Raw genomic sequence first — 17514 nt, forward strand, 5'->3', positions numbered from 1 at the left:
TTGGTTTCACCTTATGGCCTCACTTACCTGGAACTACCAACATACTGCCAGTGTCACAATGAAAACTGATGGAGAATATTTATAAAGTCCGTCAGCTATTTCATTACTCTGATATTACTACCTCTCGAGCATCGCTCTTCATCCGTCCATTATACATTCTCATGTATCTCTAACAGTTTATCTATCTGAATAAACGTTTAGTGGTTTATTTAATAGTATTGGCTAGCATGATTTTGTATTCCTATTTTAACTTCTTAATGGCATTTTATAGTTGCATCTGTGGGCACTTAAAAACTTCCGAATCATCTAAATTCCCACTAATTAAACACTATTGTAAGCTTTCGCTTTGGCTATTATGTTGGCTCTGACTTCTCTTGTTCGCCACGATTGTATCTTCTATACTTTAGAACACATCTCCTCTTTGGGATGTATATAGCCCGTGTCTTCTAAATTCTTTCCGAAAATCATTGTCATTCTTACTGTGAGTTATATCTGCCAATGTTCTTTTCTAGTCAGTTCTGGCCAATGTCTCCCTCAAGACTCTGTAATTCCCTTTAGACCACAGTAAGTCTAATGCATCCCACATCAGATCCCTTTTATTAGGCTTCAGAGTGCATTCCATCATATTAAGATCATCTTCACCAAAGCGTACTTTTACTAAGCCCTGTAACCAATTCCGGCTCATTTTACAGCAGCTAATTCAGAATAGCTGATCCCATAGTGACTAAACCTTGAGCTGCTCTAACATCAATCAGGTATGTATTCAAGAAATCCTGCAGCTTGAAATCCAGCACCAACATGATTTTCTCACTCTTGCTGAATATTTAAGTCCCTTATGACGATTGTTGTACTACCCTTTTGGCATTCATTTTCTATCTACCGCTATAATTTGTGCACAACATCCCTACTTTTGTTTGGGGTTCGGTGTATAACTCATATCAATGTATTTTACCCTTACAGTTCAGTAGCTCTATCCACAATGACTCAAGGACTCACGATTCTATATCACCTCTTTCAACTTATTTCATTTCATTTGTAACTAAATGTGCAACACTGACGCTCTACCTTTCTGTGTGGAATTCTTCTGCAATCTGTATCATTGGCGTGCAGTTACAAACTGTACTCTTCTTTCAACAATATGTTAACATTTTCTGTACCCATCAGCTTTCGAAGAAATGTGGCAGTGTGAGCTTCATTTTCTGGATATCAGTCCTTGGTACAGAGTGAGAGTATGGGATTCCTCAGGTGTCAATCTCTGGTTAAATGTGAATGTATAAATTTTCTTCAATGCATACCAGTCTTTGCACAGCGTGAAAATGAGGGTTTCATTCTGTATCTGTCAGTCTCCGTTACAGTGTGAGAGTGTGCGTTTCACTCTGTATATCTCAGTTTCTGCTACAGTGTGAGAGTGTGGGTTTCATTCTGTATTCGTCAGTCTCTGCTACAGTGTGAGAGTGTGGGTTTCATTGTGTATATGTCAGACTCTGCTACAGTGTGAGAGTGTTTATTTCATTCTGTATATGTCTGTCAGTCTCTGTGAGAGTGTGGGTTTCATTCTGTATCCATCAGTCTCCGCTACAGTGTGAGAGTGTGGGTTTCATTGTGTATGTGTCTGTCAGTCTCTGCTACAGTGTGAGAGTGTGGGTTTCATTCTGTACCTGTCAGTTACTGTTACAGTGCGACAGTGTGGGTATCTTTCCATATCTGTCAGTTTCAGGTACGATGAGAGAGTGTAGGGTTAATTGTGTATCTTTCAGTCTCTGCTACAGTGTGAGAGTGTGGGTTTCATTCTGTATCCATCAGTCTCCGCTACAGTGTGAGAGTGTGGGTTTCATTCTGTATGTGTCTGTCAGTCTCTGTTACAGTGTGAGAGTGTGGGTTTCATTATGTATCCGTCCGTCACTGTTACAGTGTGAGAATGTGGGTTTCATTGTGTATGTGTCAGTCTCTGTTACAGTGTGAGAGTGTTGTTTTCATTCCGTATCTGTCAGTCTCTATTACAGTGTGAGAGTGTGGGTTTCGTTCTGTATGTGTCAGTCAGTCTCTGTTACAGTGTGAGAGTGTGGGTTTCATTCTGTATGTGTCTGTCAGTCTCTGTTACAGTGTGAGAGTGTGGGTTTCATTCTGTATCTGCCCGTCTCTGCTACAGTGTGAGAGTGTGGGTTTCATTCTATATGTGTCTGTCAGTCTCTGTTACAGTGTGAGAGTGTGGGTTTCATTCTGTATCCGTCCGTCACTGTTACAGTGTGAGAATGTGCGTTTCATTGTGTATCTGTCAGTCTCTGTTACAGTGTGAGAGTGTTGGTTTCATTCTGTATCTGTCAGTCTGTGCTGCAGTGTGAGAGTGTGAAGAAAGGAATCAATCAGGGTAAACACATCAGGAAGCGATTTCTTCAAGCAAGTAATCCAGTTTTCAGTAAGTGACAATATCAGAACAGTAGGGACCTGACAGAATAATAGAATCGTAGCGACTACCATTCAATTAAAATTAAACAGTTTTGCAAATCTGTGTGCCCTCAATGCCGTCTGTTGGACCGAATATAAGTAAAGAAACAGAGAGCAGAGATTTCAGATAAATCTCTGTGCCCTCAATGCCGTCTGTTGGGCCGACTATCAGTAAATAAACAGAGAGCGGAGATTTCAGGTAACCATGTCTGACGATTGGTGGATTTCGTACTTCTTGAGGCAAAAGCACTGAATGGCGCAATAAATCTGCGGCATCTCAACTGTCGTGAACTAAGTGTCCCATTAGATAAAAAGCAGGTTCCCGTCGCTGCGCGTCACCCAGGTCACCGGCATTGGCAAATGGAGTAGCAACCCAATACCCAATGATTGCACCTAACTTCCAGTGTCCTGACCTTTTGGAACTGAACATTTCCTTCAAATTATTCCGCGAGTTACAGTCTCAGTTACGCTTTCCTTTCTCCGCAACAATGGAGTTGATTTGTCACCATAACAATACGTCATCATCAATATTTCAAGAAATTCCAGTGGTCTATCATCTGTTACTTGGGCTTTAAAAACCGTCAAATGCAACTGGTGTGAAAGTATACAGTAATGATCTTCGCATTTTATAATTTTTAGGATCCCAAATAGAAAATGTAGTTTTAAGAACACAGTGGGGAGGAAGATGGTCAGATGTAGAAGAGGGAACTCCTGATTACATTCGCGGAGAGAATGCTTCCTTTGCTTCAGTGGAAACGCAGGCTGACATGAAAGCTGGAAAGTTATAAACGATTTTATTCAGTTAGTATTCCGACCGATGTTGGTTCAAACGACCAGGGAGAAATGGAGGAGGAGTGTTCACGATGAGGTTTCTTTCCTACGAGGAGACAGATAATAAGATATACTGTTGTGGTAAACCTGCTCTGGATCATCGCAACTGTCAGCACGTATTTCCTGAGACAGGAGTCCTGGATTCAGTAAGTTATCAAAGCGCAGGCATCAAAGATTTGCTTAATTATCAATTGGGATGCGTGCCAGCAGCATTAATTATTATTATGAGAGATACACGTCAGAAGGAAAATGTGTGGTTAACTGTTGTTTTATAAATTATCTTTAGAAGGGACTCACCGGGAAGAGCAATGATAGCGAGGACTGGGTAGAAAATCACCTGAATGGCGATTAAAGCATTCGTGACTCGAACATCTGCCGTTATCCGTTCATCATCTGCAAAAACATATGGAACCATCCAGAAGATATTTTTCCCATTTCCTGTTATATTCCAAGCTGTCCTTCCAGAATTCTGATCCATGACAGAACGAGCTAGTCTGTCGTTACTTTCCCTCGTTGTGCAGCTCCGGATCTCTGTCCCAGGCAGGAGAGGCTGCTCCCACTGAAAGTGGGGAACTGAGAGAAAGGGACTCTTATTAATAAGAGAGAGAAACCCTCCGGTGACGTCAACCGTATAACTTGAAAATATGTTATTTATTTTCCATGAAATGACAGAAAGAGTTAACCCTTGGTTTACCGAGTAGCTGCTATACGTCTATTACATATATCGGAATTACCAAATTAATTAAAAAATAACTAAAAAGATTTCGGTCGACTTAACTGAATATAAAGTGGAAAAATGGTCCTTAAATAATAAACAAATGTATGCATTTACTTTTAAAATCCCGTGAAAGGAATGAGGTAAATTAGTCAAAAATCACATTTGATTCTTTCGTGATGTGTGTAAAATGAGAAATGCAAACAGCGGTTCTGAAACAGCGGCATTAGCTCAGGATATGTCAATTTTATAAGAGAGAAAGACTATCAGCCTTTCTCGAAAAAGGAGTTATCTTGGTAGCCGGGAGTAGAGACGAGGCAAGAACGTCAGACATGCGGAGGAGAGGAAGGCAGGAGGTGAGAGAGGGAAAGGCAGAATGAGAGACAAAGAATGATGGAATTAACTGTCGGCAACAGGGTTCCGTCCGGCACAATGTAGATCGTATCTCCGAGTGGTCGATAAGTACTCTTCGCACGCAGTCTTTGCACTTGTGCCTTCACAAGTGGCTGATCAGTATTTCTCATGTCATCCTGATATAGTAGTAGCTTAATAATATTCGACATGTGCACTCTGCCTCATGCTGTTAAATCAGAAAGAAACAAGGAAAAATGGTCCTCTTACTGTCCATACCCGTACCCGTGTCCCACACAAGAGGCCAGGCCGCAGTCATATAGACTTTACCACTGTACGGCAGCTGTTGCTTTCCCGCTGGATGTAAACAGTCGATATGATAGAAAACGCTTTAATCCAGGGGCATCATCACCTTTTTGTGAAGTGACTTCGTATTTATTGGTGATACTCTACGTTTGTACAATTTGCCCTCGATTGAAGCTCTCACAAAAACCAGCAGCCACCAGTGCTCCTAATCGGTTATTCAGATTATTTTACTGTGCCTTTTCCCCCTTTATGTGCCGTCTTGGAATGTTTCGTGTTTTTGAACAGTATCCACCTTCATATATTATTTGCAAATCTTTGGAAACGGATGTTATTTTCCTTTCCCCCTGAATAATAACATGGCATATTTGTAAGACTTCAAAGGCCGAACGAGAACTAAGAAGCACGTCTCTTCTTGAATGTTATTAATCTCTGCTGTGGTTTCCAATGAGCTTCTCTTAAAGCTTAGAAATGTAGAAACAGCAGAGAGGACATGTTGATTCACATTGAACATTTGACAGAAATGTGTTCAAACCTGGAGACGGTTTCATTAACAGGTTACAATAAAACAGATTTCTTCGTCAGACAAAACATCAGGCAAGCACAGTTTTTCTACAGTAGGTGTCGAAGTAAAGATAGTATTAGATTATTCGGTTGTCACCATTACGACCAGCCACTGAATACAGGCTGCACATGTGATTTTCTTTTTCATCTGCTGATCAACTGGACAGTGATCAGATTTAGATTTGAGCGTATAAATCATGAATTTCTTCGGTGTAATTTCAACAAATTAATTTTACGGATGTGTAGCTCCGTGCAATAAACACTCCCTTTCCCCGTTCTGCTCGGAGTGCAACCACAGTCTGATGTAATGACAATGATAAAACACAGCGAGCGTTCTTCCCCAACAGCTAGTGTTTACTGATATCCTTGTGTAAGATCAATACATCATTTGATCTTAACTTTTTGTGTGCTAGGAATCCCATTAATGATAGGAGATGAATTATTAACTACAAACGTTGTGCATAATCACTCAAAGAGTTGACCTGCACGTAACGAGAGCTGTACAATTCATCTGCTTCTAACTCAGGCCACGAACATATCAATCAGCCCTCGTATAAATGAGACAATCTTGAGTTTCGTCACGTACCCAAATGCACGGACAGTCTGCAAGATCGTGCGCAGTCACCTATTCGACGATACACCCTAAATCAGCATGCTTCCCTGCTCAAACCCTCATATGCACATATGATTATACCAGCGAAAATATATTTAAACAGCTCATCAAGTAATCGCCTCCACCTGAAAAGGTTGCAAGAACAAAATGAAAAAAAAATTGAAATCAGTCACACGCCCAAATCTGCCGACATCAACAAATCCATGTGCATCCATACACCCCTAAATCTGTGCCCAATCCCGCACACACTCACACATCTGTGTGCCCAGAAATCTTTACACAGCATCAAACTCACCACATGCATAATTGATTATACCATTTCAAATCTTTCAAACAGATCAGAAAATAGCTGGATCCACATGAAAATGTACAGTGAAAATAGAGTTTATCATTCAAATGCATTTATTATGAAGGTATCTACAAATGAAACATGCTTGAGATTGTCACAGCTCCAAAATAGCCGTTATATTCTTTACGTTTGAACCCATTTTCACCACGACACCCTGAAATCTGCGTACATTGCCAAATCCACACGCAGCCAGATATCATGTCCTCTGCCCCAAATCCATGTACTCCACACAGTACACAGGCAATGCAGAAAGTAGTGTGCGCCTCCTAATACACGGACACCAGTCGGCATATTCGCCGGCAGACGCAAATCTGAGCACATCCCCAAGTTCACGAGCAACCCCATATTCGCCGAGGCACCGCCTAATCTCTGCACATCCCGATATCTGTGCACAAGCCGAAATCTGCTGGCCCGCCACTTGCACATTAGATTATCCCAGAGCAAGAACAGTTAGAAAAATTGGTGTCTCCATTTTAAAGAATAGCAAGAGCAAAGCTCAAACTTCAATGAGTTTTGGGATTTATCATACCCGCAGATCGACAGACTCGCTGAAATCCGTGCGCTGCCTTAAACCCGGCGATACGCCCGAATCTGTGCGCACACCTAATTCCAGTCCACCAAAATATACTACGAGAGAAACGTAAATCTGTGCACACCCCAAATCTCGGGCGTACCCTGTTTGGCATACAGACCCTTAAATCGTTTAGCATCTCGAAATTATGATGCATATTTGACGACAAATGCTTTAAAAAAACGCTTCCTGGTGTGTTTACCCTTATTGCGTTTTGGAACGCTGGCCTTTATAAATCAAAGCATTGAGTACAGAAGTTGGGATGTACTGCTAAAGTTGTACAAGGCATTGGTAAGGCCAAATTTGGAATATTGTGTGCAGTTCTGGTCACCGAATTATAGGAATGATATCAATAAATTAGAGAGAGTGCAGAGACGATTTACTAGGATGTTACCTGGGTTTCAGCAATTAAGTTACAGAGAAATGTTGAACAAGTTAGGTCTCTATTCATTGGAGCGTAGAAGGTTGAGGGGGGATTTGATCGAGGTATTTAAAATTTTGAGAGGGATAGATAGAGTTGACGTGAACAGGCTGTTTCCATTGAGAGTAGGGGAGATTCAAACTAGAGGACATGAGTTGAGAGTTAGTGGGCAGAAGTGTAAGGAATACACGAGGGGGTATTTCTTTATTCAGAGTGATAGCTGTGTGGAATGAGTTTCCTGTAGAAGTAGTAGAGGACAGTTCAGTTGTGTCATTTAAGGTAAAATAGGTATATGGACGGGAAAGGAGTGGAGGGTTATGGGCTGAGTGCGGGTAGGTGGGACTAGGTGAGATTAAGGGTTCGGCACGGACTAGGAGGGCCAAGATGGCCTGTTTCCGTGCTGTGATTGTTATATGGTTATATGGTTATATATTGATTCCTTTCTCGGGGAAAGTGCGGACTCTGCAGAGTTGCAAAACACAATAACAGGGATCAAAATTCAAGTTAAAGTTATTATTGGCGTATCTATAAATGATGCAACTTTCACCTCCAAATGGTTAGACACACCAGATCAACGATAACCCCGAAATATGTTCGCACTCACAGATCCATATCATGACACCAGGCTTTGACCCAAGCCCCGAAGGGTCAGTGCTAATTCTGTGATGGATGTGTCTCATAGAAACATTGAAAACCCACAGCACAATATAGCTCTGTCGCCCACATGGTTTTGGCTAACATGTCCCTACTCTAAGCTCCATGTACCTATCTAAAAGTTTTTTTTAAATACTCTAGTATATCCGCCTCCACCACCGTTGCCGGCAACTCATTCCTCACACTCTCCACCCTCTGTGTAAAAAACTTACAGCTGACAACTCCACTGTACCTATTCCCCAGCACTTAAAACCTGTGTCCTCTTGTGGCAACCATTTCAGACCTGGGGTGGGAGTGGGGAACCTCTGACTATACACACGATCAATGCCTCTCATCATCTTATACTCCTATCAGGTCACCTCTCATCCTCCGTCACTCCAAAGGGAACTGGCCGAATTCACGCAATCTGATTTCATAAGGCATGTCCCAAATCGAGGGAAAATGCTTGTAAATCTCCTCTGCACCCTTTCAATGGTTTCAACATCCTTCCTGTAGTCTCAAACGTCGACTCTATTCCTCCTCATATATGCTGAATACTCCGAGAGCTTGACAGAAAGCCGTGAATAGCATGCTAAAGTATATTGGTAACGGCTTTCTATATTGAAGGCTGATGACCAGTTGTAGAGCGTAGAGTAGAAATTAAAACATATTGTGGAAAGTAGAAGGGGAGCGATCCAAGTTACAGCAGATATCCGGTGACAAGACTGCGATGGCGTGGTAGACTGAGAAAGGGCACTCACCCCCAGTCAGAATATTCAGTGAATACAAATCAGCTGGGCCCTTTCAGCGTTTGGGTCAACGATCGACTGGACAGTTCGGAACGGTGTACGGAAGGGAGGTTTTCGCAGTCATTCTTATTGAGACCACCCCCAGCCCTGTACTGTACATCCACTTAGCTTACTGCTGACCATGGAGGAGTTTAGAACCAGAGTGCAAAGCATCAGAAATGAGGGCGTCCTTTTAGAACGAAGATAAGGAGCAATATCTTTAACAAGAGGATGGTCAATCTGTGGAATTCATTGCCTCAATAAGCTGTGGAGGTCAATTCGCTCTGCGTACTTAAGGCAGAGATTTACGGGGAGAAGGCAGAAGATCGAGGCTGAGAGGGAAAATAGATCATGCATGATCTAAACACGGAACAGAATCGGTGAGCCAAATGACCTAATTTTGCTCCGTTAGAATTTTTCGCATGGTCGAAGTTGATTAAGTTAATGAAACAGGAACAAGTACAAAAAAAAGATGCTGTTTTGTTAGGAATATGAAGGCATGCGCTAAGTACTAGAATGGCTGCTGTTGATGGTCTAATCACGGGAAAAAAATCCAAAGCCAATTACTTTAAAATACACTTAATCTACTGTGTAAATGAGAAATAAAGTATAATAAAACTACATATTTACAATACACTCTAATAATGAAATATTATAGACTCAACAGAACATATTGGCGAAGAAATGATAGATAACATTTAAGCTGCTCAAATACGAAACCTTAACCTTTGAGAGATGAAGTACAATCACAACAATGAGAAAGGCTGGGAGAGTATTGATATGCAGAAGGATCTTGGGTCGGAGTTCGATCGAGGACAATAAGATTATAGCGATAATAGTCAGCGTAGATGACTATTCCCCGCAGTGGATCTGCCGAATACTAGAAGGTTACTTTATTTGTGAAAGGGCGAAAGAACCGCAAGGTTAAAAACAAAACACTGCTGGGAATTGTGTACAGACCCCGAAACAGCAGTAATGATGTGGCCTGCAAATTACAACGGGAAGTGGAAGATGCATTCTGGAAAGGCCATGTTTCAATTGTCATGGAGAACTTCAATATGCATGTAGTTTGGTGGATATCTGGTGGGTGCTTCATTACGGGATACATAGTTTCTAGAATATCTACTAGATGGCTTATCAGAGCCCCTCGTGTTTGAGCTCAATGGATCGGCTCTTCTGTACTGGGTGATGCACAATGAACCAAAATTGTTCAGAGAGCTCCAGCTATCAGAATCCTTAGGAGAAAGTGATCATAACATGATCGAATTCCCCCTGAAATTTGAGAAGAAGCTAGAGCCAAACGTATCAGTACATCAGTGGAGTAGTCGGAATTACAGAGGGTGAGTGAGGAGTTGGCCAGGACTGATTGAGAAAGAAAAGAAAAAAAAACTGGCAGGGATGACAGCTGAACTGCAATGTCTGGAATACGCGGAAACAATCTGGAAGGCACAAGAAATATACATCTCAAACAGAAAGAAAATCATTTTAAAGAAATGATGACACAACCATGGCTAACGCCACGGTAGAGGATCTGAATGCGCATTTTGCAACAGTCTTCACAATGGAAGACGTCTGCAGTAAACTGGACATTCAAGAGTGTCCTGGAAGTAAAATTTGTGCAGGGAAAATTACGACTGAGAAGGTGCTCAGGAGGCTTCCTCGTCTGTGGGTGGATAAATCTCCTGACCTGATGGAAAGCACCCTCTGGATCTGAAGGGAGTAGCTGGAGAGATTGCAGAAGCATTAACGATGATCTTTCAAGAATTGATGAATTCTGGCATTGTACCGGAAGTCTGGAAAATTTCAACTTGCAAATGTTACTCCCCTATTTAAGAATGGTGGGAGGAAGCAGAACGGAAACTAGAAACCAGTTAGTCTGATATCGGTGTTTGGAAAGTTGTTGGAATCGATTGAAAGGGATGAGATTACCGAGTATCTAGAGGCACATAGCAAGGTAGGCTAAAGCCTGAAAGGAAAATCCTGCCTGACAAACCTGTTGCAATTTTATTGGGAAATTAGAAGCAGGGTAGTCAAAGGAGATGCAGTAGAAGTGGTGTACTTGGATTTTCAGAAAGCCTTTGACAAGGTGCTATACGTGAGGCTGCTTAACAAGATAAGAGCCCATGGAATTACAGGGAAGTTGGTGAAGCCAGGGAAGCATAGGTTGCACAAGAGGGCACGACTTCAGGATTGATGAATGTCCATGTAGATTTGAGATGAGGACAAATTAGCTTAGTCAGAGGGTGGTAAATCAGTGGAAATTGTTGCCACGAGCGTCTGCGGAGGCCAGGACATTCGATGTATTTAATTCAAGAATAGATAGGTTCTTGATTAACTAGGTCATCAAAGAGTATGTGGTGAAGAGACAGGGAAGTGAGGATGACTGGAAGATTTGGATCAACACATGATTGACTGGTGTAGCAGACTCAACAGGCCGAATGGAATACTTTCACTTATATCTTATGGCTATCTGGTCTTAATACGGGATTTCAAAATGAAAATAAAAAGCAAAAGAGAGGGTGAACTATTGAGCAAGATTAGTTGGAGGTTGGAGCACTGGAAAGTGATTATGAAGGGAAAGATCGAGTACGAAAGTATGATAGCGAATAATATTAGTAAGGATATCAATCTCTTCTTCATATATAAAAAGTAAGAAAAATAGCAAGACTGGACATCAGATCGCTGAACAACGATGCTGGAGATGTAGCAATGTGGGACCATCAAATACCGGAAGAACTAAAAAAATATTTTGCATCAGTCTTCGTTGTGGAAGACACTAGCAGTGTGTTGGAAATTTGAGGTGTCATGGGTATGAGGTGTGTGAAGTAGGTTAGTGAGTAACTCAAATATCTGAAGGTAGATCAGATGGACCATACGGTGTACACGCCATAGTTGTGAAAGAGTTGGCTGAAGACATGGTTGAAGTATTATAAATGATCTTGCAACAACCACTCGGTCTGCAATGTTTCCGGAAGACTTGAATATTGTAAATCTCACTTCACTCTTCAAGCAGGGAGAGACAGAAGAAAGGAAAATCTAAGCCATTTTGTTTGACCACAGGGGTTGGGAAGATGTCCGAGTTAATTATTACTGATGATGTCTCAGTGTACTTGGAGACACATGGTAAACTAGGCCGGAGTCAACATGGCTTCATCCAGGGAAAATCTTGCCTGAGAAATCTAATGGAATTCTTTCAAGGGGGAACAAGCCAGACAAATGAGATCTTCCGAATGCTTTTGAGAAGGTGCCACACAATGAGGCTGCTTGACAAGCTACATGGTAATACAGTGAAGGTTCTAGCATGGACAAAGCAGAGGCTGATGACTGGGGGGGGGGGGGTAACTAGAGCGTTTTCTGACTGGTAGGCGTTGTCCAGTAGTGTTTCACAGGGGACTCTGTTGGGGTCTATTCTTTTTTGCGTTAAATGTCATTCATTTAGCGATGGAAATGGTGGTTTTGTTGGAACAATTGAAAAATCCTATGACTTCTATAGCTCTGCCGATTAACGCACACTCTGTAGTTACTCGCTTTATCCAGATTTCCGTTCTGCAAGATGGAGCAACATAGCTATTCCCCTGTCCCACAGTGTCCTTGGCAATCCGGGGCATTGATACATTGGTTAAGACCGAACAATCTCATCTCAGCCTCTCTATCCTCAAGCAAATCCCATCAGATGCTATAGTCCATGATTAATATTACAAGTCCACTTTTATTTTAACTCCCTCTTTATTTTGTATTGTTTATTTGAAATAAATTGACTTGATTAGTGACATCATTCATATACATGACGGTAAAACGTTTTTGAATACGTCTTCGTATAAATGAGCAACTTGCAATTGTTGTATTTTCTAAGCAGAATTATGTACGCCAGGATAATCGTTATAACATAGAAATACAGTTGCGTCAGCATTAATTAAACCGCCTGATGGCCTGGTGGAAGACATCCCTTAGCTTTCGTTTGCGGCATTTAAAATGTGGTACAGTTTCCCGGATGGTAGCAGCTGGAACAGTTTGTGGTTAGCGTGACCCGGGTCTCTTATGATCCTTAGAAACCTATATACACACCTGTCTTTGTTTACGTCCGGTATAGTGGGAATTCCATATGTACAGATGAGCCTGGATGTTAGAGTATTGCGATGGAGCGAAGTACAGTGTGCATACCAGGCAGTGATGCAGCCAATCAGGATGCTCTCAATCGTTCCACTATGGAAAGACCTTAGAACTTGGAAACCCATACCAAACGTTTTCAAACGTCTCAGGTGAAGGAGGCGCTGTTGTGCCTTTTTCACCACAGAGCTGGCGTGTACAGACGACTCGAGATCCTCGGTGATCTTTATGCCGAGGAATTCGAAGCAGTTCATCCGCTCAACAACAGATCCATTAATGTCAATAGGAACTCAAAGTAAGAAGCAATTCCAGTGGTCACATCAAACACTGTGCCAAAAATCTTCTGTTTGGGCTTTCCCGAAGCTTCGTACTATCCTCCACTTCTAGTGTTCCCGATGGTGAATTCTCACTCTGAACGTCAACCCATCAGCGAGCGTCTTGGCAAAGGATGGGAATATAAGTCGACACTGAGACCCGTGTTTAGGTAGGCGATAAGGAATAATTGTTAACATAATTAGCACACACAGTAACGCCTCTAGCCTGGTTTTCACTTGAACATTCATGTTTTATTCAATATTTGTAATCAGTTATCAATTGTATAGAACTTCATATTTCCCGATTATGGAGTGTGGACCAAGCTCCATAATATACGCCATTGGGCTGCTGCTCAAATAAAACTAATGTATGTTTGCATGAATTTTGTGTATTAGTGTTTGTAAAAAAATGTCGATTTGGAACAGTGCAAGCCGAAGGAGAGTGGTCATTCACTGAGTACATGTACAGATATTTGGCTCATTTCTGAACGCGTCCCACTTACCAGAAAACGTCCGTCTCCAATCGACACTTGTTAAGTGTTTTTGATACCGTCAAAATTGACCTTTCTCCAATGAAAATTCTCAACGCACGAACATCAACGAGCAAAAAGCTCGTTTACATATTTACATTGAAACCAATGTCATTGTGATCACCAGTTACGAGTTCGTTAGATCAAGCTTTTATCTCTTGCCCCGACTCATTAATTTCATAATAGTATATCAAGTATCGCAAACGCTCTCGGCAGCGAGTAAATGCACATTTTTTAAAAAATCCTGAACACATTGGACGATCTCCTAACGCGGGGCCGAATGGTCTACTTCTGCACTTATTGTCTATTGTCTATTGTCATATAGTCCTTTAAAAGTGTGGAATTAACAATCAACGTGCGGAATGTTAAAAACACCTACTCTAACAACCGTAATGATTTGCAATAAACAGCGATATCTCCTCAACATTGGCTGTCTAAATACTATTGACTATTGGGTGGGTAGTAAACTATCACCATTAACGTGATCTTACCTTTCCTCTTTTTCAGTTTCACTCATAAAACCACAATAGTTTAATTCTGCATCTGTCCTGACTGAAGTCAGCCGTCACATTTTCGCTGACTATTGACGCTACTTTTCCTGCTTTAGTCCATCCCGCTCTATCACTCTGAAACAAAGAAACTCAGTGATACTGAAATGCCAGACCGGACTCTTCTGCAACCAAGTCTCATTAACGGCTCAGTTACCATGATTCCAGGTTTTGATCCTAGCCCAGAGTTCATCGACTTATTCTCCGATACTTCTGCGACTGAAGTATACGCAGTGCAGAGCACTAGTCGTACCTTCCTGCCGTTGTGTGAGATCTTATCAAAATGTCGGTACAATCTCTCCGCTAACTGTTCTGGCACGCTCGTTCCCACCTCCCTACAAATGTTGTTTAAACTTAATCATGCAGCGCTAGCTAACCTTTGGCAGGATATTATCATTTCTAGTTCACGTGCAAATCATCTTTATCTATGGGTCTCAGATTCCCTGGAAGAGAGATCAATGATCGAAAAATCGTATGGCCTCCCTCCTGCACCAGACCATTAGCCACGTGTTAATCTGCATCATATTTCCTGTACTGGTCTGATAAGGACGCGGCACGAGTCGCTGTCAGAACCCCGAAGATCCTGCCCTACATCTCAGCACCTAAATCTTTGAATTTCCATTGCAGAAATTCGTCACTGTTCCTACCGATGTCATTGGCACCGAGCTGGAGCCAACCCCTGCCGACTCACGCTCCTACTGGAGAATGTTCAAGACTTAATCGAAATTGTCCCTGACCCTGGCACACGGAGGGCAACATACCATCCAGGAATCTGTTCTTCCCTTACCAGTCTGAGTCACAGACCATACTCAGTGCCAGAGATCCGACCTCTATGTGTTTCCCCGTCCAGGTCATCCAACCAGAAACGGCATCCAGGTGTTGCTGACGGTGATGGCCATAGAGATAGTCTGCACTGGGTCTGTAAAACCTTTTTCCTCTTGATTGTCACCCAGTTTTCTGTGTCCTGCACCCTGGCTGTCCTATCACTCTATATGTTCCGGTCCATCACGTCCGAGGCTCTGAATGAACCGGAGTTCATCCAGCTTCAACACCAGCACCCCAGGGCGGATTGTTACACGCTGCAGCTGTGAGCACTTCCCGCAGGTGTCGTCTTCAGGAACTCTGGAGGCCTCCCCGTCTTCCACATCCCGCGAGGAGCCTTTTATTGAGTCGATGGCATCCAGAGCCTGTCCCTGCCTTATTTTAATGTGTTCAGTACCGTTAACACTGGATCAGAGAACCTGAGCGAATTACGTTCTCTAAAGCGTCTCATCTCTCAGAAAGGCCGCTGCTCTGTCGTCCAAAACACATTGTTTCTGTTTCCTCTCCGACAGATTAAACATTGTTCTACAAGCCTGAACAACATTCTGACTGTAATAATTCATCCATGACGGAATGATGAAACAGACACAGGAGATCAAACGGCCTTTCTGCACGATGTCATATGTTCTTGCGAAACTTGTCACATCTTCGCTTTCTTCCACAAGCATCAGATTATTGGGACTTGTCGTCTACATACCAGATTCCATCTGTAAAGCAGCGCTGCTCGGTATCATTGAAGAACCTGTAATCAGTTTCTGTTGACATTGTTGCGATCAACTCCCACCCAGTTTGCAGATTCAGTCCTGATTATTAACGTTTGTTTCTCTGCTTCCCTAAATGTAAAATTATTGAGTCTTCCAAGCATTCTCATCCATCTCAGCAAACATCCTTCACAAATTCTTGCCGAGACGCGTCTCACGAGTCTTCGATTTGGAATTGTTTTACAGCTTCACTTTCCACAGAAGTTGCCTAAACTGAGAAAATTGTAACACTCTCGCTTTCATTTCCGATTGGCAGGACGATATGTGTGATTGTGTGTATATAACTTTGCTTACAAGCCAGGCATTCATTCCGTTCACAAACACACATCAAAAGTTGTCAGGTTGGCCGAGTGGTTTAATGCGCTAGACTCAAGGAATGAAAGTCTTTCAGACAAACGGGAGTGTTCTGGTCTCCATCTGGGGTCGTGGGTTCGAATCCCACTCCTGACATAATTTGTCTTTAAGCATTCAATCGAGGCGATGTTATTTCTGCAAACAAACCCTGGGTTGTTGAGGTGGATTAGAAAAACTGTTGGAAGATAAGATTATGTTCTTGACACTGTTCATCGTATTACAATAGATCACCGTACACCGAACTGTGGGTAAGTGATTTATTCAGAAACAATTTCACGGTGAAGGATCTCGTCCCGAAACGCCGACTGCTTACGTCTGTCCATAGATGCAGCCTGGTCTGCTGAGCTCCTCCTGGCATACTCAGCTGATCAATATAGTTTCTAAAGTGAAATGATTGGTCGTCGGAATATTCAATGGGTGGGCATGTAGTGTACACTATCACCTTTTGATCAAAAGTCCGGTGTCGGATGGGTAGTAACTGTTCTTGAACGTGGTGGTGCGAGTCCCGAGGCTCTTGTACCATCTACCCAATGGCAGCAGCGAAAAAAGAGCATGGCAGGATGGTGACGACCTCTGACGGTGGATGCTGTTTTTCTATGACAGCGTTTTACGTGGATGTGCCTAATGTTTGGCAGTGCTTTTCCCGTGATGGACTGGGCAGAATTCAATAAACTTTTTAAAGATTTTCCTTCAAAGGTACGGTATTTCCGTACCACGTCTCAATGCAGACAGACAATATACTCTCTACGAAACATCTATAGAAGCTCATCAAGGTTTTTGATCTCATGCTGAATCTCCGCAGTCTCCTAAGAAAGCAAAGGATAAAGTCATTCCAACAATGTAGAGTTCCAGACGCGCCCCGCCTCTGATCCTTCAAGGAGAACTGGCTCAAAAACCTCTGGTTTTCCCTCTGCTGAAGACAACAATCAGTCCTTGGTTTTGCCGACATAAAGTTATGGGGTGTTGGCACATCGTGTTTGAAACGATCCCCTCTTAGTTGAAATGTATGCCCTAAGAGAGGATCGTTTAAAGACTTGTAAACCCTGGAATGGAGATAACTTTTGCATGCACTACCAATATCTTTGCCTGAAAATCTAAGAAACGTCTGTCGGATTCCCCCTCACCTCCGATGGTCCAGAGAAAAAGAACAAGTTTGACTAAACTCTCGTGATTGCACAAACCATCTATTTCAGGTAGCATCTTGGTGATGCTCTTCCGCACACTCTCCGAATCCTCGTCATCCTCTCTCTGGAGGATGGCCTGAACGGGGTGCAGCACAATCCCAGTGTTGTGATGCTGTACGCTCTGATTTTGCACATGCTCGCAACCTGAGAAAATGCATCACGTCCATATTCATTTAGAATCCCAGGATATGGAGTGTTTGTATGTATACCCTCTCATCAAAGCAGTCATTCAGACTATTCCGAAATTCAGCTGTTTATCTGGCATGTGGAGAGAGTACTGCAGAGCGGTCAGGGTGGCCGAGTGGTCTAA

At 42.5% G+C, this 17514-nt stretch overlaps 1 non-coding gene across 1 annotated transcript; it reads left to right on the plus strand.

Annotated features, from left to right (window-relative positions):
- Nucleotides 1-16002: 16002 nt before the first annotated feature.
- Nucleotides 16003-16116, plus strand: trnal-caa (transfer RNA leucine (anticodon CAA)). Its single transcript has 2 exons — nt 16003-16040; nt 16082-16116. It is a non-coding gene; the product is annotated as a tRNA-Leu (tRNA).
- Nucleotides 16117-17514: the final 1398 nt, after the last annotated feature.

The sequence above is a fragment of the Hypanus sabinus genome, unplaced genomic scaffold, assembly GCF_030144855.1.
Source record: "Hypanus sabinus isolate sHypSab1 unplaced genomic scaffold, sHypSab1.hap1 scaffold_100, whole genome shotgun sequence".
Lineage (NCBI taxonomy): Eukaryota > Metazoa > Chordata > Chondrichthyes > Myliobatiformes > Dasyatidae > Hypanus > Hypanus sabinus.